Consider the following 23,420-nt stretch of genomic DNA (forward strand, 5'->3'; position numbering starts at 1 on the left):
TTGGAGTTGATGATCCTATGCAATACCATACATGAACGATAATTATAAAAAATAGAAAAATTACATCCAATTAGTCTTTTTTGTTAATGTGTTAACATGAGAATATCGATTTAAATTGAAAACATATCTTACGCATGCGTTTAATGCCCCCCCTCTCTCACTAATTGGAAGCTTAACATTGCAAAAGAATGCTGCCAAAATTTGAGCATAGTAGTATGAAAACAGCTAAAGTACTTTTGAAATGTTTTGTTTTCATTTAATTTTCATTTGACTTGCAACATGATTTTTGTGCAAGATAAAATTTATTGATTTTGTAAATGTTGATTTGTAAAGTGTTTGCCATAATCTTGTGAATACAAAGAGAGTTCCTCTCAATTTCGCTATTTTTAATAATTTTGATTTTTCTATAGATAAATGGGTCTTAAACATTTTCAACAATAAGCGTAGTCGGGGCAAAATGCACCACTTTGATACTGCTTTGTAAAACAGCGGTATCATCTAGTTGTGACTAGTGAAAACTGCTTTTATCCGGTGGATTTTGCCCCGTTGTTGTGGTGCATATTGCCCCGCATGGTTGTTTAAAATGAATCAAACATGTTTTTAGAAATCTGTTATTTTTAAGCAATTTTCAAGTTTTTAAAGACTTTTTTTTTCTCATGGATGATGTAGAGTATTAGTTGTTTTAGAACTTCTAACATTTTTTTTTAAATAGAATTACTGTTATGGTCGAGAAATTACAGTTTTCCCTTAGGGGGTGCATATTACACCCTCTCCCCTTATTTATTATTTTTTTTATTTTTTTCTTATGTTTCAGGGGACAAAAAACCCGCAACTTTTGAGCAGTATGGAAAAAAAATCCGCCGAGCCAGAATTTTTTTTAAAGTGTGGTTTTTGGAAAAAAATAAAATTTTGTTTTGACTTCAGTTTTTAGGCTGTTGGAAAAAAAAATCAAAGTTTATGTCGCCCTCCCCTTTAAAATCAGTCCGAAAAATCAGGGGATTAAAAAAATTCAGCAACGAAATTTTGAGAATAATTAGCTAAAAACATTTTGCATTAACCTGTGTTTATCAACATTTTTAACATGTTTAAGTTCGTTTGCAAATATTTTCATTTTTTTTTTAAATTCCGTTATACAGTACTGCAAAAAGTTTTTTTTTCTTTTTTTTTCGGCGAAAAACAAATTGTCAATATTTTGAAAACTAATAGTTGCAAAACAACAGGGCAGATGTAAAATACATTTATTCAAATGTTAATACCATGGCTTGTGATTTCAACTTTTATACTATTTTTTTAATTTTTGGACCTCTGGTTGCTGAACTGCAGCAAATCAAAGAAAAAAAAACAAGTAAATTTGAGTAGAAAAATGAAAAATTTGTAACTTTTTATGATGCTTCAAAACAAAATATTTTGAAAATTTTGGAATGAAAATTAACATTTCAAATGGGCGTTATATTGAATGTTTGACCTTCCATAAATCTGTAATTTCTGTAATGTACTTTTTGATAGCAAATTTGATTTGACATTAAAAACATAGATCACGGAAAAAATTTAATGAAATTTTTGTAAAAAAACACATTTTTTCAAAACATTTTAAAACGCAGGAATTTTTTTCTTCCTTCTTTATTGCTCATAAGTGTTGTGTATCCCCTAAAACATACCAAAAATTTCAAAAATTTGCAAAACGGATTTTGGGGAATAGAATTTTGGTGAAAAAAGGAAATTCACAAATCGGCAGAAAAATTGTGTACCTTGCCGAGGACACCAAATCGATCAGAAAATTCCTTCAAAAGTTACGTATACCGATTTTGTATGGACAGATGCCAAAATTGTATGAAATCTTGAAAGGGTGAACGAATGACACCAAATGGCTTCTTTGGTCGCAGGGAAAAATCCCACAAAGTTTGAGCCAAATAAAAAAAAAATCCATTTCCGGTTTTGGTGGAGAATTCTCGATTAAATTTTCAAAAGGCCCTATCTGCATAGGAAACCCATGAGGGATAGGTTGTTTTGAAAATTTAATCTAGAATTGTTCATGTGTTAAAAGAGTAATAGTTTAAATTTTGTTAGCATGTGAATTTTTGAAGTAATTTGTATGCTAGTGAACTTCTAAATTAATTTGTACAAACTTCACGTGATCAACATCCATCCGATTGAACTATAATCCGAAAATCTCTACAATATAATCCAACCTTGCCGCAGCAGTTCTCCTCCCTCTTTATTACGGAACAGCAATTTTCGAGGTGCTCAATTTGGAAACATGCTGCTTATATTTCCTACTCATAATCTTCGTGTCAAGATCTTCCGAAAGCTGCCACCAGGTCCGCTGCTGACCAGCTCCCTTGTTTGCTTTGACGCCCACAACAACATTGACTCAGACTTGACTGCAGCTTAATAGTCCCCCCCCCCCTACCCCCTTCTCAGCTTCCCTGCACAAGGCTCGACTATAAATAACTCCATTCATTGTGCTGACAATCTCGGCGGTGAAGAATTTTGAGTTCTGAATTGTCTAGTTGAACCCCCCTTCAAGTCCGGTTTGCTCCCGGTACCCGCTTGGGGCTTCCTCGTCGTTAAACAGACGGTGTGACTAAAAGCGCAAGCCGCCGCAATTTGTACAAAGCCAAAATAGAAGAAGACCGCCGAATTAATCCATCACGCGTCGTAAGTAATATGAATTTCACGGAAGCGCAAAGTCGTTTCATGTTTGGCCTCTGGCCATCGCGGGCCTCAACTTCAAGCAGGTTTGCGAGAGGAAGGTACTTTTGGAAGCCACTCCGTCTAAGTAAAGCCGCAAATCAAAAATAGTAAGTGAAGGCACGTAATGCCATTACCGAAAAAAAACAAAATCATAATAAACCGCCGAGAGAGGCCGGTTGCGGTTTGGGGTCTTCCTCCTCGAAACGGTCGTATTGCATCGGGGCCTCCTTAGCATAGAGTACACAAACAAAACAGGTCGTAATCGGCGGCTCGGATCCCGCCAAATGTAAAGTTCAAAGTGTGCCTGCAAAAATGCCACTTAGTACGAACCGACTTCATTGCCGCACTGGCCTCCGAATTCAAGGCGCGGAGCTTTGCGTGTCAACCGGAGAGACTCTTTCGATGTAACCGACGACGCGAAGATCTGTGCCGTACGGACGGACGGACGCGATCGTTAGGTCGACGTGCCTCTAGTTTTGGAGTGTGAGAAATTGAGCAATTTCAGGTGGTCAAACTTTGCATGATTTATAGGATCATTTCGAGTGCGTTGAAAATTGAAACCAAAGTGGTGTTGATGGCGGTGTGTCTTTACGGCTGGACGACGACCTTTGTGGGGAGCGTTGAAACGTTGACAGAGTAGGAGGACATTTGTAGCGCTTTTGTTATTCTTAGAAAATGGAGTCTGTTTCAGTGGTCACTGTCGTATGCACGGAGAAAAATGAGTTCTCAAAATCGTGAACAAGCGTTCATGAAATTCGGAACCACGAACAAAATGTTCAAATTTCATGGTACGTTTTACAAAATCGTACCATGAAATTTGAACACTTTGTTCGTGGTTCCGAATTTCATGAACGCTTGTTCACGATTTTGGGAACTCTTTTTTCTCCGTGTGAGGCCGATTTATTTTAGAATATTTTAGTCGCTCCTTTTTTCACCCAAAATGAACTCCACTGACATTTAGTGTTAACCAAGTAACTGACAGCTGTTGTCAGCTCTAATGCCAACCAATCGCGAGATCATCCTTGGAGTATGTCAGATCGTCGAATTCTGACCATCGATATCAGAAGTTCAGAGTTTCCTCGAAATTTTCTGACATTAAATTTATAGCATAAAATCGGATTTGGCCACTGTAGCCACCGGGAACTACCACCTTAATGTCAGGGCAAGACGATCTACCGGTTCCGGTTCTCTTGATTGTAAGAAAAGTTAATTTTTTTTAACTGTTTTTTAAAGTATTTACTTATTGTATTATTTTATTTACTTATTGTATTTCAATTCAATTGATCCTTAAAACTGACTAAAAATCAAGCTAAAATAAAAAAATAACACGAATGCAGGCAGATTATTGCAGGCTAGTTCCGGTGGAACCAGTCCCAGAAACGGCCAACTTTGACAATTTGATGGAACCCCATCAAGTTCCATATCAAACTTCATTAAATTGAAAGATATGACAATTTATGGTCATGCCATTGTTTTTTATCCACCCCGGCCACTCCGGAATCGGTTACCGGTGGCCGCTTGGGGACACTTCCGGAGTATGCTAGAAACCCTAACATCCGACGTATCAAACTTTATTAAATTGAAAGACATGATAATTTGCGACCATGCCATTGGTTTCTGACCCATCCTAACCCCTCCTGAATCGGTAACCGGTGCCACTTGGGGACACTTCCGGAATATGCAATAAACTATATCATCCGACACATCAAACTTCATAAAATTGAGAGATATGACAATTCATGGTCATGTCATTATTATTTGACCCATCCTGGTCACTCCAGAACCAGTTCCGGTGGTCGCTTGGGGACAATTCCGGAATATGCAAGAAACTATAACATCCGACATATTAAACTTCATAAAATTGAAAGATATGAGAATGTACGACCATGCTATTGTTCTCTGACCCATCCTAGTCACTCTGGAACCGGTAGCCGATGGCCGCTTGGGGACACTTCCGAAATATGCAAGTAACCCTATCATCCGACATATCAAACTTCATGAAATTGAAAGATATGACGATTCACGGCCATGCCATTGTTGTCTGACCCATCCTTGCCTTGCATGTCAAATTTCATAAAATTCAGAGATATGACAAATTACGATCATGCCGTTGTTCTTTGATCCATCTTGGTCACGGCAGAACCGGTAACCGGTGGCCGCTTGGGGACACTTCCGGAATATGCAAGAAATCTTATCATCCGACATATCAAACTTCATGAAATTGAGAGATATGTCAATTTACGGGCATGCTATTGATTTCTGATCCATCCTAACCACTTCAGAACCAGTTCCGGTGGCCGCTTAGGGACACTTCCGGAATATGCGAGAAACCCTATCATCCGACATATCAAACTTCTTAAAATTGACAGATATGACAATTCGTGGTCATTTCATAGTTATTTGACTTATCCTGGTGATTCCAGAACCAGTTCCGGTGGCCGCTTGGGGACACTTCCGGAATATGCGAGAAACCCTATCATCCGACATATCAAACTTCATGAAATTGAAAGATATGAGAATGTACGACCATGCCATTGTTCTCTGACCCATCCTTGCCACTCCGGAATCGGTTTCCGGCGGTCGATTGAGGACACTTCCGGAATGAACTGGATTTTTTGGGATATTTTGGTTCTAAGCTGACCTTTTAGTAAATTCCATGATCAACTCTGCTTTGTCTCCTTTGTTTTTGACGGATCTCTCCAAAGCCACGTTGTTTGCTCAACAAGTAGAACAACTTTCCAACAGCCGCTCACCGATCCGCAACCTCTCTCATGCTTTCTGATCTTCGACACTGTTGTTGTTACTTTGAATTGTGATGGCAATTCAAATCCTTTTGTAGCGCGCGCTCGAGAGACCGATTCCGGTCCGGTAATTTGCATTTCAATAACCAAATGGCCATGACTGCGCCGCCGATTTCGATCTTTTCGCGCCCCCTCCTCGCGCGCTGTTGACGCAAAGTGGTAATGCGCGATGTCAGATCATCGCGCTCTAGTTGAAGGCCGCTCGAAGCATTTACCCATCATAAAACAACACGAAAAATTTACCTGCGCGGCTCTCGAAACGCTTTCTATTACAAGGAAAAGCGTGCGATGCTCACGTTTGGAGCATTTTCTCTTTTTTTCTTCTTCTTCCTCCCTCCCCGGAGCATAAACAAATTTCACCACGTGGGGACCGCGCATCAGCGGGAGGGGGTGTAAGCGTGTCTCATAATTACTGCCTACCGAGCCCCCCTTGATGGGTGTGGTGTTGCAACATAAAACTGTTCGACATCGTGATGGGTTTGGCCTGTGTGAACATTGCACAGTGATCGATGGGTTTAATCTGGGGGAGGAAATTAAACCACGTCTTCGATCGAACAGCAATTAACCCCTGAAAGCATATCAATCTCAAGGGGGTCTGTTGTCTAATGGGAAGATGAGTTGGAGCGGATTTCAGGTTTAGGGTGTTCCAAGACGCAGGAGATTTGATTCGTAAAAACAACTCTAAAATATCGAGTAATCTGCACGTCAAGTGTGCCAACTGCAATGGCAAGCTAACGGCTAACTAACGTGAATGCGTTGTATTCTGACATCAACTTTTTGGAACACCCCATTTCCACACCACACACGGCGATCTCATCCAAAAGACGTCCATTTCGCGCACAAAAGTGCCCATTTAAGGTCCCCGGCGGATAAAGTTTCGACAGTTGCGAACCTATCCGTCGGTAGAAAGTGTTCTCTAATTAGACGTATCGACAGCCCCGCTGGTGGTTTGCTTGTTTTCAGCGAAACTCGATTGGAAAATTGGATCGATCAGCTGAAATTAGCCAGCACAATGGGCTCTCGTCTAGTTTGTTTAGAGGTGTAAAAATTTGTGTAATTTCGACTCACTCGTTTCGCGTGATCGGTTTTGGGGTTTCCAAAGTTGGATTTTTTCTTTCATCTGCGCTGAAGACAACACGCGGGAAGTGTTTTCCTCGGACGATGCCCACATTTCCAACCAACCGCGCTGCCATTAGTGCGATCGTTAGGAAGTGATGTAATGGTGACCAGCGTGGGTCATCTCGACGATCAGTTCACTCCGAGGGGTAGATTCACAGGTGTGTGAAATTAGTATTATTGAGATGCAAAACGGGTTCAAGCATCCCATGACTTGCTCAAGGCTTCTAAATTCATTAGTAAAGATTCAGATCTTGGTTACGACATTCCCAAGTTCTTCAAATTACGCCGAAAAAGGATCTGTGCAATCTTCAGCCAAATTGCTTTCGTTCGGTCTAGAAACATTACGTCAGAGACCACCCATTATTAAGGCGAGACCTCGCCCGGTTCGAGGACGTCGATCAACCTCCCAGAAAAACGCCCCTGCGCAATCCATCCTAAACGCGCGCGCGCGCGTTCATCATTATTGGCGCGAACTCTACCCAGAGCGTAGAAGAATTGCTCAATTTTCCTTCAACTTTGGCGTTTCACGGACGGGGGCCAGGTCAGGCCGCCAAACTCGACCGGACCACCACGTGTAATTCCACCCTTATTTGAATGAAATGGTCATGGAATCTCGGCGGTACGCTGAAATTGCATTGACGTTCGGTTTCGACAGCGGCACGTCGCCGCCGCTTGGCGGTCCCTAATGAATCAAGATCACCCCGGCGAGGAGTCGGTAAAAAACACGTGAATAAAACACGCCACACTTGACGAAATTAAGCACGTTCCGTATCGATAAATGTTTGTTCTTTTGTGCACTCCACGGTGGAGTACGAAATCGAACAACCGCTCTTGAGCGGGTAACCTTTTGGTGCCTCAAATTAAGCGCGCTGTTTTTTTCCACCAATCCAACTGTTTACATTTGATTGGTAAACATACACACGTACGCATCGATAGCCTATTGATCATCAAGTGTGGCGTTAAGCGCAGCGTTTTGTGACTTAGCAGGTGAGAAACGACCACTTTGGGGGCATCACACATTTAAGGAAGTTGTTTACAAGCCGTGAAGAGTCGTCGTGCGTACGAGAGCAAAAACAAACGGAGGTCGGCGGGTTGAAGATCACTTGATCGCTCGCTTGGATACAATGTTTGGGGTGAACACGTTCCGAAAAAAACGACACGATAAACGAATTAAGTGCGTATTGTGTAAGTGGGATTAGGTCACCTTAAATGGATGTCAAACAGAGGGTTTTAACCGCAATTGAAGAAAGTGTAAGTGTTTCAAATTTGAGCTTTCTCAAAGTTGAGTGAAAAATTCACTGTAATAGTCTACGAAACATGAAGAACAAATAAAACAGAAAACGATATCATAACAAGAGCAGTCAAATCTATTGGTAATGTTGACAGAAGACCTGGAAATTTATGTCAGAGGACCAACCTTTGACAATAAATGCGAATAAGTAGTAATGACATAAGATTTGATTTATTTTCAGCATAAAAAATGCTTATAATGTATTGGGGTGCCTAGGTCATCCCATTGTATCAGCAAAGTAGTCAACCATACTCTCTGAGGTATGATCCGGGGTTAAAATCCAGCGACCTGCTGCTTGTTATGACATTAGACCAACAGGTCTTAACTTCAGGGAATCCTCGGATGACCTAGAACATCCCATTATGTCAGTAAAGTAGTCTACCATACTCGCTGAGGCAATGCGGGTATGATTCGGGATGAAAATTCAACAACCCTTTGCTTGCTATGGCGGTAGACCAACAGGTCATAACTCCAGGGAGGCCTCGGATGACCTAAAGCATCCCATTTTATCAGTAATGTAGTCTACCAAACTGTCTTGGGCAATACGGGTATGATCCGGGGCAAAAATCCAATGACCTTTTGATTGCTATGGTGGTAGACCAACAGATCTAAACTCCAAGGAGCCCTCGGTTGACCTAGAACATCCAATTTTATCAGTAATGTAGTCTACCATACTCTCTGAGGCAATACGGATATGATCCGGGGTCAAAATCCAGTGACCTCCTGCTTGTTATGGCGGTAGACCAGCAGGATTAAACTCCAGGGAGTATTTTGAAGACCTAGAACATCCCATTATATCAGTAAAGTAGTCTACTATACTCTCTGAGGCAACACGGTTATGATCCGGGGTCAAAATCCGACGACCTCTTGCTTGTTATGGAGGTAGACCAACAGGTCTTAACTCAAAGGATTCCTCAGATGACCTTGAACATCCCATTATATCAGTAAAGTAGTCTACCATACTCAATGGGGCAATACGGATATGATCCGTGGTCAAAATCTGACGACCTCTTGCTTGTTATGACGGTAGACCAACTGGTCTTAGCTCCTTGGAGTCTTCGGATGACCTAAAACAACCCATTATATCAGTAAACTAGTCTACCATACTCTCTGAAGTAATACGGATATGATCCAGGGTCAAAATCCAGCGACCTGCTGCTTGTTATGGCATTATACCAACAGGTCTTAACTTCAGGGAATCATCGGATGACCTAGAACAACCCATTATTTCAGTAAAGAAGTATACCATACTCGCTGAGGCAATACGGGTATGATCCGGGATCAAAATTCAACGATCTTTTGCTTGCTATGGCGGTTGATCACCAGTTCTTAACTCTAGGGTATCCTCGAATGACCTAGAAAACATTGCATCAGATCAGATTAATCATTTTCTGTGTCAGATTTAGAATGATTCTGATAGATTTTAAATTTTCTGGCAATTTTGATCAAAAATGATTAAAATTAACAAGTTTTATAAAAAATCGAAAAATTATTTCAGTGAAAATATAAATTCAAACTTTTAAGCTGAAAAATCGTCACCAGATAAGATTTTTTTTCAATTTGGACCTGGCAACCCTGCGTGTATCTGTGAGGGTAGCAAAAATAAGAGGGTTGAAATTTACAACTTTATTCTTTCGCAGGAAATTAACTACAATGCAATTCTGTCGATTGAAGCATGTTCAGAGAGCCCAAATATATCATACCTTGACGAAACTGATGCGTTTACTGACATCATCTTCAAAGTTGTGTTGATTTTTGTGACCCGACTGAACTGGACCAAATGGAACAAATCCGACATGCATCCATTCAGCTCATTCCGAGATATTAAAACGATATTTTTGCAATTCCGTCGTGAAACTACTTACTTTTCCTGTCATTCTTGAACGACGAAATAGCCTACTTTTCTGTACCAAAAATAAGTGAATCGAATAGCAACACTTTCAAAATAAATGCTGAAAAGTTCTACTTTTCAGCACTGAAATGGGTGCTGCAAAGTTGAACTTTTCAGCACTTGTTTTAAAAAGTAACACTTTTCAACATTTTTTGATTTAAGCGATTTAATGACAAAATACAGGAAAATTTGACTTAAATTTCACTCAATGGGTATTTGTCGGAATTGCAAAAAATGTTGCATGGAACTCGTTGCAAAACTTGATTTTTTCAGCATTCTTCGTATTTATCCAATTCGGTGAACCTCTTTGGATAAATATGCGACTCGTGCTGAAAAAATCCTCTTTTTCCAACTTGTTGCATAAACTACTATTTTTCTACTCGAGTTCTTTACTTGAGTACAGATATAAACCTTCAAATCTTTAGCGATAACTTAGTTCAATTTTTCAGATCTTCAAGTCTACCTTGCACGTCACCAAGCGATAATGTCCCCAATGTCCCGAAATGCTTGTCAAAGCTGCCATACGACAAATCTGTCCGCATTCTATCACAATAGAAACATAAACCACACGAGCCGCGATTTTGAGGTCAACTGCCCAATACCGCTCACGAAGAACCTCGCGCGGGCTCGCGAGTCTATTCAACAGTTATAACCAGTTAGTTAGCCAGCAGAATGGCAATTGTCATAAAGCTCCACAGCGCGCCAAGAAGAGAAAGGTCAGTCTTTATTAGTCACCCCCCACTCCCTTCCATCAAAAATCGTGTTCCTCAACCACATTTGACGCTATAGCTGGGTCTGCCTTTGTCTGCTAGAGGTTATGATTTTTTGTTTACTGCTGGGAATGACAACAATGACGACAACGAAAGTGTGCCCCCCTTCACGACATCGACAGCCGGGTGACAATGGCGCCACAAAAGCGTGCACAATTTGGAGCCCTCGCCGCGGTAAAAGTGTTACAAATTGGCCGCTATGCTGGTCAGAGCTTGGGAGGTCTGTGACCTGTGCGCGGTGACCTGATGGTCCGGAAGGAAAAGTTTACCTTTTTTGGTTTTTTGATCGAGTTCAAGAAGATTTCCCATCAACATTGTTCTAGAAATCTCGTAGAAACAATGTCTGTGCGGTCTACCAAACCGATTCAAATGTCTTCGATCGATGCTCTCTTCAACGATTAACGTTCCATCGAAGGCCACCATCACTTTCCACGAAGATGCGGTCATAAGAACGAGAGCATATAATTTTCTTCTACCCGACTACATCCGGTTAGATCATCTCGTTCTGCAAGAAGGCTTCTTCTTCTTCATCGCCCCCGTTGACTTCAAGTCCGTACCCCTGCCGTGCTGCCTTTCGCAGCAAAGTTTCTCCTATCTATTCCGGTTGAAAGTGAGTTTGGAGCTCCAATTGGGGCGTGTTGCATTCCGCGTTCTGCCTTTATTCTGTTCGACGCCGTATTCGGCGGAGGTCGCGTAGGCTGCGCGCGATTGTAGATTTATAGATACACACACGGTTCTCGGTAGTTGGTCCGGGGTCTTGCTGCGGTTCGGACCAAACAATGGTCAGCGGTCGCCGCTGACGTGCTGTGTGAAATTGGATCTACCCGACCGCAAGGCGTCGTCCGGACAAGGTTTGCTTGCCACCACCAAAGTATACCGATCAAGGTCGTTCCACCTGGAATTGCAAACACGGACGGACTGCCGGTTGACCGACAGGCCCGTTCCTCCTAAACGAGACACGAGAAACCTCAAATTCATCGCCGCTGGTGAAACAAGAGATGGGCTAACGATCGTCTGTTTACAACCACTTCGCTAGATTAATCGCCAGCTTCTTCAGCTGAATCGTCAGTGTTCCCAGAGGCCGGTTTAGCCACATTCATCACCGACTTAACTCTCGTAATCTCTGTGGCGCTGTCGAAAGTAAGGTGTGCGCGGTGCGACCGTTCCGAGGAAGTACCCCAAACTCGTTTCTTTCCCCGCCACTTGAAAGTTCCCCACCCGAAAAAAAAGAAACCTCGACTAACCTAATTTTTCAGCCCCGTGTGCATAGTTATTGCCTCTCGCGAAGCAGATTCTTCCAAATTTCCAACTCCCGCTTCCCTTTGGAACGTGGGCCACAAATTGCCGGCTGTCCATCATTCCCCGAGTTGAAGAAGAGCCCCCTTTTTGCGCTGAAGTTCATTATGTGACCTGTATCGAGGATTGTTCGAGGGATTTAGCACACGTACCTTGGGCGAGGTTATGTTATCTTTTCGCAATTGGTTTTTTCAGAAAAAAGTGACGAAAGTGAAGGACGTATTAGACTATCACAAACAAACAAACAAACTTTTTGACAGTTTGCATGATCTGATTTGCTTTGTTTGCGAGTTTGGCAAACTGTCAAACACAAAAAAGTGCGAGTTTGTTTGTTTGTTTGCCATAGTCTAATAGGTCCTTGAGATGTTGAGAAAATCTCTCCCAAACTCTCAAACGAACATCAATGAATAATCGATATTTTCATTAATATCTCTGTTATTAAGCAAAGCAGAACTAGTTTCGATTGAGTTCACTTTGTTTACAAACATTTGTCATCTGCGAAAAGTTGCAGCATAAGTTGGCGGCATTTGACATTTTATCTACAACACTTATTAGTGAGACCAAGATTCCTCCATTGAGCTTTCATTTGTACGATATTTTATGCAAGAGAGAAGATAAACTAGCAAAGGGATCTTGTTCGTTGTTCTAGAGACAAACTCATTTAATCAACATTGCAATGGTCATATCACTGGCTTAGGGCGGCTCCTCAACCTTGAGTCTGAGAAATTACTGATCAACAGTGCAAAATTATTAAATCGTGATTTTTTTCCTCATAAGAATGAAATGTTAAAAATCAGGCAAAAACACAAATAGACATTGCGACAAGAGCTCACAACTTCGACGTCCCGTACTGGAAAACGCTGCGGTCTGTGGTTTGGGGGCTCTTCTCGGTAGCCGAGTGGATTCCCATTTTTACGTAATTGAAATCTTGAAGATTGAAGGAAGAATGGTTCGGCGGAGAAACGCAAATGAAGGAATCACTCTTTAATGAGAAAGACCGGGCTGCTGGCTGGACAAGCAAGTCAATGGTGCTCAGCTATCAATCTTTAGCCTTTTTAACGTCAGACACACACTTTGCAGTGGCTGAGAGGAAGCGTCTTCTCCCTTCTGTATAATTCGACACTTGCGTTGTGAATGGTTCGTATATAACCGGTTATTTAGGTTAAGCTTTCCACTATGGTCCAGAGATTCTAGCCCGAAAAAAAGCCCGTCTCGGAAATTGGGTCACTTCATCTTCGCGGGAGAGAAATTAGTGAAATGCTAATGAGAAACAAAAAAGATGATTTATCACACGAAAAGAGGCCCAATTTCACCTGCAATTCGCCGCCGTGCTCATATGCGATACACAAAACGATCCCCCAATCGAAACTCAGCTCTCTAAGCTCCACTTTGGCTTGGCGTTGAAACACCGCATACTTTCCCTCTCTGTGATAGCGCGCGCTCACATGTTCGTACGAACACCGCGCAAATTAGTGGTACAAGCTTTGATCTGCGTGGTTCAATTTGCCGAAGATTAGAAACAAAAAATCTTTGTTCGAAATTTCTCCACTCGCAAACAAAACAACATTCATGTGCGATTTGATTAGCTTTGAAATGAGACGTGTAACAAAAAGGCGGCATGGAAAGCAAGTCCGATATTTAGCTGGAGTAATGTCGATTAAAAAAAAAAGGTCAATTGAAACTTGCTGAAAGTGAAATTGAGTTCTAACATTGGACATAACATGGGTTCAGGACTTTCTGTCAAGAAAGGTGAAACTCAATGACTAGAGTATGGTGTGCCACTTTAATTTACTAAATTTACAGTTATAAAAATGATATGAAAGAAAATTCAAAAATGAATCAACTTATCTAACAAACTTGATAAAATCACACTGAGTCAAAGCTCGCTGTGACACTTTTATATGATTTATATCTGATTGTTTGTAAAACATTGATGGTGCTGTGACCAAAAAGTTACTTTGGAGAAAGCCACGGAGTGCGATAAAACAATAAAACTGTGATTTTACGACATGTTGTTTTTGGGGAATCGAGATTTTTTGCGCTGATGTTAGGAACGGGGAGACTAAGCAAATATTTTGAGTGTGACTTACTTTAGAAAAGAAATTAATAATAACCTCATAAATGGCAATGTTGTGTTGATTTTTTTTTTGTTTTCACGTGTCAAATTGAGCAATTTGTGTTCTACGAAAACCTTTCTTTTTTTTTCTAGCATTTTATAGTCCACTTTTCTGTTTATATTATTTTAGTGATGATTTATGGTCTTTTCTATAACATTTGAATATTATGAGATTTTTGCGCTAAAAAAAAGAGTGAAAACTTTGTAACGCTAGTTAAACTAGCGTTACAAAGTTTTCACTCTTTTTTTTAGCGCAATTTTCATTTATGAAACAAAAATTTATCATAATACAAAAAATCAAAATTAAGAGATTTTCAACCCAAACATACTAAAATGTTTCTAAACGCAGGGGAATGCATTTTGAATTAATTTCAGTTCATTGCACTTTAATTTCCATTGGAAATTTCTGAAGTTTTTTTTTTTCAAAAGGTCCTATAAACAAAATTTTGATATTTCTGCTTTTTGGATGTTTTTGAATATCCTTGACTCAAGGCGGTTCTAAAAACACCCAAAAAGGTAAAATTTTAAATTTTGATTAGGACATTTAGGAACCATCCATAAACCACGTGAACACTTTTTTGGGAATCTGTTACCCCGCCCCCCCCTCGTGGACAATTGTCCATACAAAAAAAAACTTTTTTTAATGGATCGTGGACAATCACAACCATTTTAAAGAAAAAAATCATTGCTTTTATGGGTTAACTAAGTATATAAGCTTTTTCACAAAATACATATAAATTGTAGATGAAATTGCTAAAACGTCAGAATTATGGCTAAAATTATTTAAAATCAGTTTTGTGTATAAAAAATATATCGATTTATATTGCATTTTTATATGCATTCGCAACAAGAATCAAAAGTTTTCATATTTGATTTGGAATGTGTTCTATTGAAAATGCCTTTAAATTTTTAGATTTGTTGAATTGTGTTTCAAAAACTCATAAAATTTTATTATTTACAAATTAATTTGATCTTCTCTTAGTGAAAAAATGTCTAAAAACTCTGATTTTTTTCGTTTTTTTTTAAATTTATTTTTTTGTTTTTAACTTCAAGTTTGAGTTCAGCGACCAGAAATTAGTCAACCATGAGTGATTCATTGCTTGTTACTATACTAAATGAATATCCTCAAGAATACTTCTCCGGTATATCACAATGGGCTAACACGTGACCAAAAATCAAAAAAGTTTAACTTTTAAATATTTTTCAAGTTTAAAAAAAACTATTACTCAAACAAATTTCCAAAATGATTAGGTATAGAGAATCACAAAACGACAAAAACTCAAAATAAAATTTGCATTAGCTCAACACAGCTCAATTTTTCACGAGGACTCCGGAAAAGGGTTCGGAGCAGGGATGCCAGATGCACAAATTTGTCTGTGTTTCACAGACATTTGAGCTCGTGCCAGACTTTTTCCGAGGTGCACAGACTTTTTGAAATTTCCCTTTTGTAAAAATATCGAGCGAAACTTATTTCAGAATTCTCCACCCAGAACTGGGCATTGGCATACGAGAGGATAAAGAGCACGATTCGGTAGTAAAATGGTACTGTGTGCGGACGGAGAGGATAAACCCCGAAATTACCGAGAGTACTTTACTCATGGTTCATTTTAAAAAAAAGGTCATCTATCAAAAAAAAAAAAAAAAAGGACCGGTACCGAGACTCGAACCCAAGACCTTCGGCATTTTGAACCGTGCCTTTGCCGTATGGGCCACCATGGTTCGGTGACTATGTGGCGGTCGTTTGTCCACATAAGCCACTCATAGGATGAACTGTTCCAATGAACGAATGAACACGCGAGAGGACTATACTCTCGCAATATAGCACTTTCCTCACGTTTCTTTTCGTGAGGACTATCCCCTCGTTCTTTAACTTTGGGTGTCCAAATGCATAAAATTGCCTATTCTGTTTTCCATGATCGCACATTGATTTTTTTAATTTTGGTGAAGTTTACAGACATGCATAGACTTTTTTGATAAGCCTGTCCAGACATTTCAAAAAACCATATGGCATCCGTGGTTCGGAGGTTTGTTGGTTGCAAATGCTCTAAAATTGAACCTTTTTTAAGCACAAAAGGTTGAGTTTAACAGTTATGCAAAGTTTCACCCAAAATATGAAGCTACCATATTTTCGTTCATAGATAAGCTCGATATGCTTCGCAGCGATACTAATCATTAATCAGCTTAGTCAAAACAAAGCAGCAGCAGCAGCAGCAGCAGCAGCAGCAGCAGCAAAAAATACAACTTTTGTTGATCCCTACTATTCCAAACCGGTCCCACGCTTTAGCGGGCGACATAACTGGGATTTTTTTTTGCGCTAATCGTGCAAACCATTACGAAACCTAAAACCGTCGAAATGCGATAACGATCGTTTTGCCTGGAATTTGCTACGATGACTATCGAGGAAAGAAAACACACGCTCGACTGTATGAAAACAAATCGTAAAACCGATATGCCGATCCTCCTCCGCCAACAAGAAGAAGTTCTGGCATTTTCCGACGACGACGACTCAGACTTGGAGGATCGACCTCGAAGAGGTAAGCATTTCGTCACCGTTGAGCTAGCTTGTTGCACGTCGTCTTGTTTTGTCTAGTGGGGAAATAAGCCAAGAAACGCAAGAGATGGCACAACGGTGACGATTTTCCTTCGGGGCAAAGTGTGACGGAATATTGAACCCCTGATCGACGACTAAAACTAAGGTACGGCGAAGAAGCTAAGCGGAGCCCAAATATCAAACCCGCAGAAGGTAGTTCGGCAGGGTGCGATTTGCGAATCACGACTTGAGTCAGCAGCAGTAGTAGACGACTCACACACACACACGTGTGTGCAGATGTTGCGAAAAAACGAGCCTTCATTAATTGCCCCCTTTCTTCGAGAGGTAACGAAGCCTCGGGTATCGTTGAACACTTAAGAGACGAGCCTCGAAGCTGAAATGTGCGCGGTTTTGAGGGTGGGTTGTAAATACTTGTGGCCTGATTATGAAATGTCGAGATTTTCGGCCAACGGCCGATGGTACTTGGCGGCGCAAGCGTTGTGGGTGAGGCCGTTTAATCCAATATTTGCAAGCGAGGTAATCCAAAAAAGGCCGCCCCGTCGAGGGGTGTGTGCATGCTCCAGCTGTTGCTCCATTGACGAACCGTTGAATGGCTTCTCTTCACCAGCAGTACACTAAACACTTACTTCATCTTCACTAGAGCAGCTCGAATTATCTTCTTTTCTATTAAGACGAGCGAGGGTTTCTGGCCAAGTTTTAATGATACAATCGTGATTTTAATTCACTTCCCAATTAAGCCAACGATTTCTTGCACAACGATTCTACTAACTCTCTTCTCGGTATTCCTTTCTGGAAACTCACAGTTTTCGTTTTTTCACTGTCAATCTTCACGCTCCTTCCACGTTTCTACCCTTTTTTCCGTAGAACTCAGGAAGATAATCCAACTTAATCCGGCGCGACACACTCCAAATCAGATCCTTAATCCTTCCTAGGGTTAAATCCCTCCAGGGGTCCACAATCCCAAAACAAACACTGAATCAGCACTACAAGCACTACAGACCGACCTGTAGACAACGACCGAAACTTCGAACCGATCGCGACGACGGACTACGCTGTACTGAGCGTCCCAGAGCGAGCTGAACAACAAACAACTCGCTCTCTCAACTAAGTCGCTGCGCTCGTGAGCGTAACCGGCTTGGCGGCTGGAGATCGTCCAAAACAAAACGCGTGCCGGACAGAGCCTTGGCCCAAGTCACTAACGCGCGTCTCGTAAAACTCGATGAAGAGAAACGATCAGCCGTCATCTCTAGATGTTTACTAGAGCGAGAGAATTGAACGGGGGAAATCGCAGAGAGACTTGGAGCGAGAACGATCTGTAGGATCGCGTGGACGCGTCGCGTCGTCCAAAAGGGATGCTGTGGAAGGCCACTCGGCGCTGGCTGGCTTCTGGTGGCTGGTATTTTGGGGTCTGGGGCCTGCCGCGCAGAGAGGTCGTGAAGGCTTGATCGGAACAAAACTGGTTTTGCTGCTCGCGATCGGGAAAGGATGATGCCGCTGCTGGTCGTTGATTCGGAGTGGCTTCTACTTCTGAGAGTTTTTGTTGTTGTTGGTGTGGAGGAGAGTCTGTTTGGGCATTTGAAACGCTTGGGATCGGGGTTTCGTTGCAGCGCAGTGGCATTGTTCGATTCAGCTAATTTGAAAATAATGGGGGTAATGACAGGGAATGGTCATTGACAAAATCGGTTTGAACTTGTGGGACTCAGGTCGTTTGTAATGCTTCGAAAAAATGTGAGATAAAGTTTGCAATCAAAATTAAAATTTCGTTTGCAATTTATTTAGAGCAATCATTGGTAAAATAATTTAAAATAAAAGTATTGTTTTTTTTCTCAAAAATCAATTAGATATAATTTTTATTACCATACGATACCATATTGTTTTATATTTTGTATATAAAGCTTTTCAGTAGAGCGTCCAATTTTCTCAGGTTTTAATTCTACCGGGATATGTTGTTAAAATATTGTTCTACCCTGAGCAAAGTTACGGTCTAAAGTTAGAATAGAAATCTTAATCTAAATTTGTGCTAAAAAATAAACGGGATGCCTGCAGTACGACTATCCAACATTCGATTATTTGAAAATGTCAAAGAAACTTTAACAAATCGGATCAGGAAAAACATGTTTGTGTAGTGATTAGATCATTATATCATTTCTGGGGTCATATTTGAGCTCAAGGACCCAAAATTAGGCAACAAAAAACTTGTTTAACCTTGATTTTAGAGAACGTCGAGTAATCGAGTCTGGATTGTCTGGATTGTGTTTGAAAAGAAAAATAATTTGAAAAAAATACTTAAGACTTTGGCAAAACTGTGAATTAAAGTTTCGATAAATTTTCAGAAACAAGCTGATTTATGTATTCCAGTTTGACAGCTCGCCCAGAGCAGACGTGTGTCCTTTGATTGGAGCTTAGCGCGTTTTTGACGGTGTTTTTTTTTAACTTTCGTCGACGGCCATGGCAGCGGCCGCGACGGCGGAGAGTGTGTGGACGGAGCACAGGACTGAGGATGGAAGGCTGTTCTACTGGAATGCGGCCTTGAAGAAAAGTGTGTGGGAGAAGCCGGACGGGTTCCAACCCAAAACGCAGGCGGCGACGAGCATGGAGGTGGAAGACTCCGAAGGAGGAGGAGAGGACGGGGGCGAATTTCGTCCCGTTATCAAGGTTCGGCGCAGGAAGGCTATGGAGGAGATCACCGTCGCCGATGGCCAGGAGGTGAAAAAACTGCTCAGCAACAACAAGTTCAGCCCGCTAGCGGAGGAAAACAACAACAACAACAATGCGAACCCAGCCGCAGGAAAATCCACCCCCGTGGTACCAGAATCCGGCAAGTCGGCCGGGGAAAAGAAGCAGCCGCCGCTGGTGGTGAAAAATACAAGCTTCGCCCGCCTTGCGAAGGTGATGTCGACATGCAATGTCCAGCCGGAACACAAACTGACGCGGTACGGCACCAAAATTACGTGCTTCAAGAGGGACGACTTCGACACGGTGCAAGCCCACCTGAAGAAGAACAAGGTGGAGTTTTTCACCTACGGAAGGCGCGGTGATAGACCGCACCGGGTAGTGATGAGAGGTCTTCCGAACCTGGAACCGGAATACATCAAGGAGCTGCTCAAGTCGGAACATCAGCTGGACGCCTTGGAAGTTCACGCCATCAAGCGGAAGCAGCAGCTTCCCGCCATCGATGAGACACCTTTCGTTGTACTCTTCCCCAAGGGGCACACCAGTCTCAAGGAGTTGAGTAGCAAGGTAAAGAAAGTGGGATCAGTCGTCGTCCGGTGGGTGGCCTTCCGGAACAAAGAACCGCACGTGACCCAGTGCAAGAACTGCTTGCAGTTCGGTCACGGAACCAGTAACTGCCATCTCAAGCCCAGGTGCAGCAGCTGTGGGGGTGCCCACAGCACAGAAAAGTGCAAAGCTGAAGAAACGGAAGCCAAGAAGTGTGTCAACTGCTCTGGATCTCACGAGGGTCTGGACCGCAGCTGTCCCAAACGTGCGCAGTTCATCCAGTCGAGGCAGCCGACGTTCAAGCCGAAGCCGCCAGCATGGAAGAAGGACAAACAGACTCCGGCTGTAGCCGCGTTCACCGCGGCGGATTTTCCTCCGCTACCTGGAGCGGTGCCGTCCGTCGGGACGGAAGAAAAGCATCCTCGTCCCGCAGGAAGAAGTCGAGAAAATACTGGCGCCGGCGCCGGTGCAACCCCGAAGGAACATCCAGACGAACGGAAGCTGTACAGCGAGTCCGAGCTGTGGGCCATTTATCGAGAATATAGAGTTCGCTTGAGGCAGTGCAAGACACCCGAGGAACAGATTGATGTGATCGCACACTTGTTGACACATGGCGCGGGAAAATGATCATCTTCTTTTTATTATTTTTTGTATTATCGTTACTCGGTCCTAACCTGGTCGCAGCACCTAAAAGGACCTAATAAAAATAAGTTATGAGAAAAAAAAAAAGCTGATTTATGTCAAGGAATTCTCAAAATAATATTCTGATTTATTATCAGGAATTTTCACATCTGACTTCTGTTCTGATTAGTCTACAGTCATTTCTAAATGTCATTTTGATATTATTTAAAATAACGAGTAAATTGCTGTAATGTCAAGTGTAATGTGCTATTTTCCTTGCAAAGCAGGCTAAACTGTTTGAAAAAACTTCAAAATGTTAATGAAAATAGTAGTTTTTATCAACTGAAAACTATTTGAAATGCGTTTTCCTTTTCATGCGTTGAGCTCGATAAAAAAAACATTTAGATTTTTTTTTTAAATGATGTACAGTACCTACCACAATTTTTATTTTCGTGAAAGGAATAAATTTCACCAACACTTAGATATTTTGGAAATTGTTGCAAAACAACTTTGCTGGTTTAAAATGCATTTTAAAACAATTTTTTATCTAAATTTTAATACCATGGCTTGTAATCTCATTTTGGAACTCATTTTCGACTATGGTCAAAATCGAGGGACATAAACCTCAAAAAATATTTGCAGCTACCTTATTGAATGTTCAATTTAATAACTGGGTCAGAAAACTAGTTGGAATTTATGACCAAAAAAAAATATTTTTTTTCAATGTCAGGAAATTCGGGACAAGATATTGAAAATCGCAAGATTCGGGATAGATATTGAAAATCGCCAGATTTCCATATTTGGACAATTCTAGTGAATTGAGTCATTTCCCGTCTAATTGGGAAATAGAATGATGGTCTGATACCTAAATTAGGCTATTAGGCTGCCTGATACCTAAATTAGGCTATTAGGTCATTACAATTGTCGGAGTAGTCTGCCATAAGTTGGTTTGGTACCGACACAAAAAGTTCTAGACCAAGCCTGATTCGGTGGAAAGCTTAATCAACTACCTAACGATCTATAACAGGGGTGCCCAACCTTTAGGCCCTGCGGGCCAGATCAAATTTTTCTGAAGCAGTGGTGGGCCGGAATTAATATTTGATAAAAGTTTAAAAAGTAAACACATTTTCAATTTTCTTAACCCAAGAACCCAATCTTTTAAAGTAAATACATAAAAGAACTAGTGTTGCAAATATGATTCATATATCTTGATTTTAAGAACAAAGATAACATTGAAAAATGTGTTTATTTGACTTATTTTAATTTTTGTTTGTTTAATTGTTTAAAATTGTATAGATTTTTTTGACAATTGCAATTAAATACCTTGATATGTATATTTTTTTATAAAAAAAATTCAAATTTCAATGATCGTTGCAATTTTTTGAAGTTTTTGATACATTTTTTAATATTTTTAAAATATTGGCAGCGATCTATTTTCAGTATGAATAATTTGAGTTTTTAAGCTTTAAAAAAAAAAACTTTATCAATAAAAAGTTGTTCTGGAAAAATACATAATTTTTGCTTACTTAGGCCGATGCAAATATTTTTCAAAGTTTTTGTCCCTCGGCTCTGGTCGGGGTCGAGGGGGGGGGGCAAAAAAATATGTTTAATATATGTATGTTATATATGTTTAATATATGTTTAAAAATGTTTATTTTGATGTAACAAGCCATATTTTCAACATTTGCATGGAAAAAGTGTTTTAAAATGCATTTTACACTAGTTCAGTTGTTTTGCAATCGCTAAATTTCAAAAAATGGAAAATTTGACGAAAACAATAAAATTTTCAAAAAAAAACTTTTTGCGGCATTGATGATTTCCAAAAAATCAAAAGATTTATCAACCCAAACTTGCTAAAAATGATTCTAAACGCAGGGGAATGCATTTTAAATTGATTTCAACCGATTGCACTTCAATTTCCATTGAACTTTTTAATTTTTTTTGAAAAAATATTTTTTTTGCCCCCTGATTTTTCGGGCCAACTTTGAAGGGGGGGGAGACAAAAACTTTAAATAAAATTTGTACCAGCCTTATTTATTTAAGAAAAAGAAAATAGAAAAAAACCTTCAAGTAAACACAGTTAAAACTGAAAGAAATAACATTTAGTCTCTTTTTGTAAATTTTAAGACAACAATCCAAGTTTTTTTCATAAATTTCACAATTTTACGAAATGGATAGTTTTGTTTTCCTGCACAATTTTTCAATTAAAAAAAATATCAATATAAAAATTATAAGAATTAAATTCAAACATGAAGAATGTTCGTATTATATGTTAAAATTTGATCTCAAGCTTATTTTTTTTTAATTCAGACAATAATGTTATTTATTTAATACTTCATGAACAGCCTTAAGGGCCGGTCATAGAACTATTTTGAAAAGCCGTCGCAGGCCGGATAAAATGGCTTCACGGGCCGGATCCGGCCCGCGGGCCGGACTTTGGGCAGACCTGATCTATAAGAAGGAAACGATTGATTGACGAATCAAAAGTTGTAAAAAAATATATCTAAGTCACGGACACGGACAGTGTTGCCAGATTATTGAAAAATACGACTTATTTGACTTAATACTTTTTCAAGGATAAAAAAGTGTGTTCTAACAGTAATTTTAAGCAACTTCTCATAGGATGCCATAAAAGGATCCATAAATTCCACTTCAGTTAAAATATTCTAAGACAGACAATCAATATAGAAAAGATTTAAAAAAAAAATCCTGTTTTACAAAGCAAAATAAGTTACTTGAATTAAAAAAAATCTGGTTTTGAAAAAATCACTTAAGGACTTATGTTTTACAGTGTTGCCAGATGTTTAATATTCACTTCCTTATTGGAACGGTATAGGATTGATTCTGAGTGTGTGTGTGTGTGTGTGTGTGTGTGTGTGTGTGTGTGTGTGTGTGTGTTACGTAAATTTTTACTAAGAAGAACTTAAATTATCATGTTTGCAATTCACAAAATGATGTTGAAGTATTTTTGTACGTTTCCTCTTACTATTGAAACAAGTTACACAAGCCATATCATGCTCGTTAATGACATGTGCGAATGCCTTCCATATT

At 40.3% G+C, this 23,420-nt stretch overlaps 1 protein-coding gene across 18 annotated transcripts in view; it reads right to left on the reverse strand.

The window, feature by feature from the left end:
* The window catches only part of LOC6036908 (disco-interacting protein 2), a 179,581-nt gene that overhangs the window by 65,788 nt on the left and 90,373 nt on the right, over window positions 1-23,420 (reverse strand). For 7 of the 18 annotated variants that reach the window (XM_038255685.1, XM_038255684.1, XM_038255679.1 and 4 more), the window contains exon 1: window positions 17,156-17,583. The exons of 8 other annotated variants lie outside the window; for them this stretch is intronic. The gene's annotated coding sequence lies outside the window, so the exon portion shown is untranslated. Of the gene's footprint in view, window positions 1-17,155; window positions 17,585-23,420 lie in introns of those variants that run through there. 3 more of the 18 variants (XM_038255676.1, XM_038255677.1, XM_038255675.1) reach the window with 1 other exon arrangement.

The sequence above is a fragment of the Culex quinquefasciatus genome, chromosome 2 (genome assembly GCF_015732765.1).
Source record: "Culex quinquefasciatus strain JHB chromosome 2, VPISU_Cqui_1.0_pri_paternal, whole genome shotgun sequence".
NCBI classification, from domain to species: Eukaryota; Metazoa; Arthropoda; class Insecta; order Diptera; family Culicidae; genus Culex; species Culex quinquefasciatus.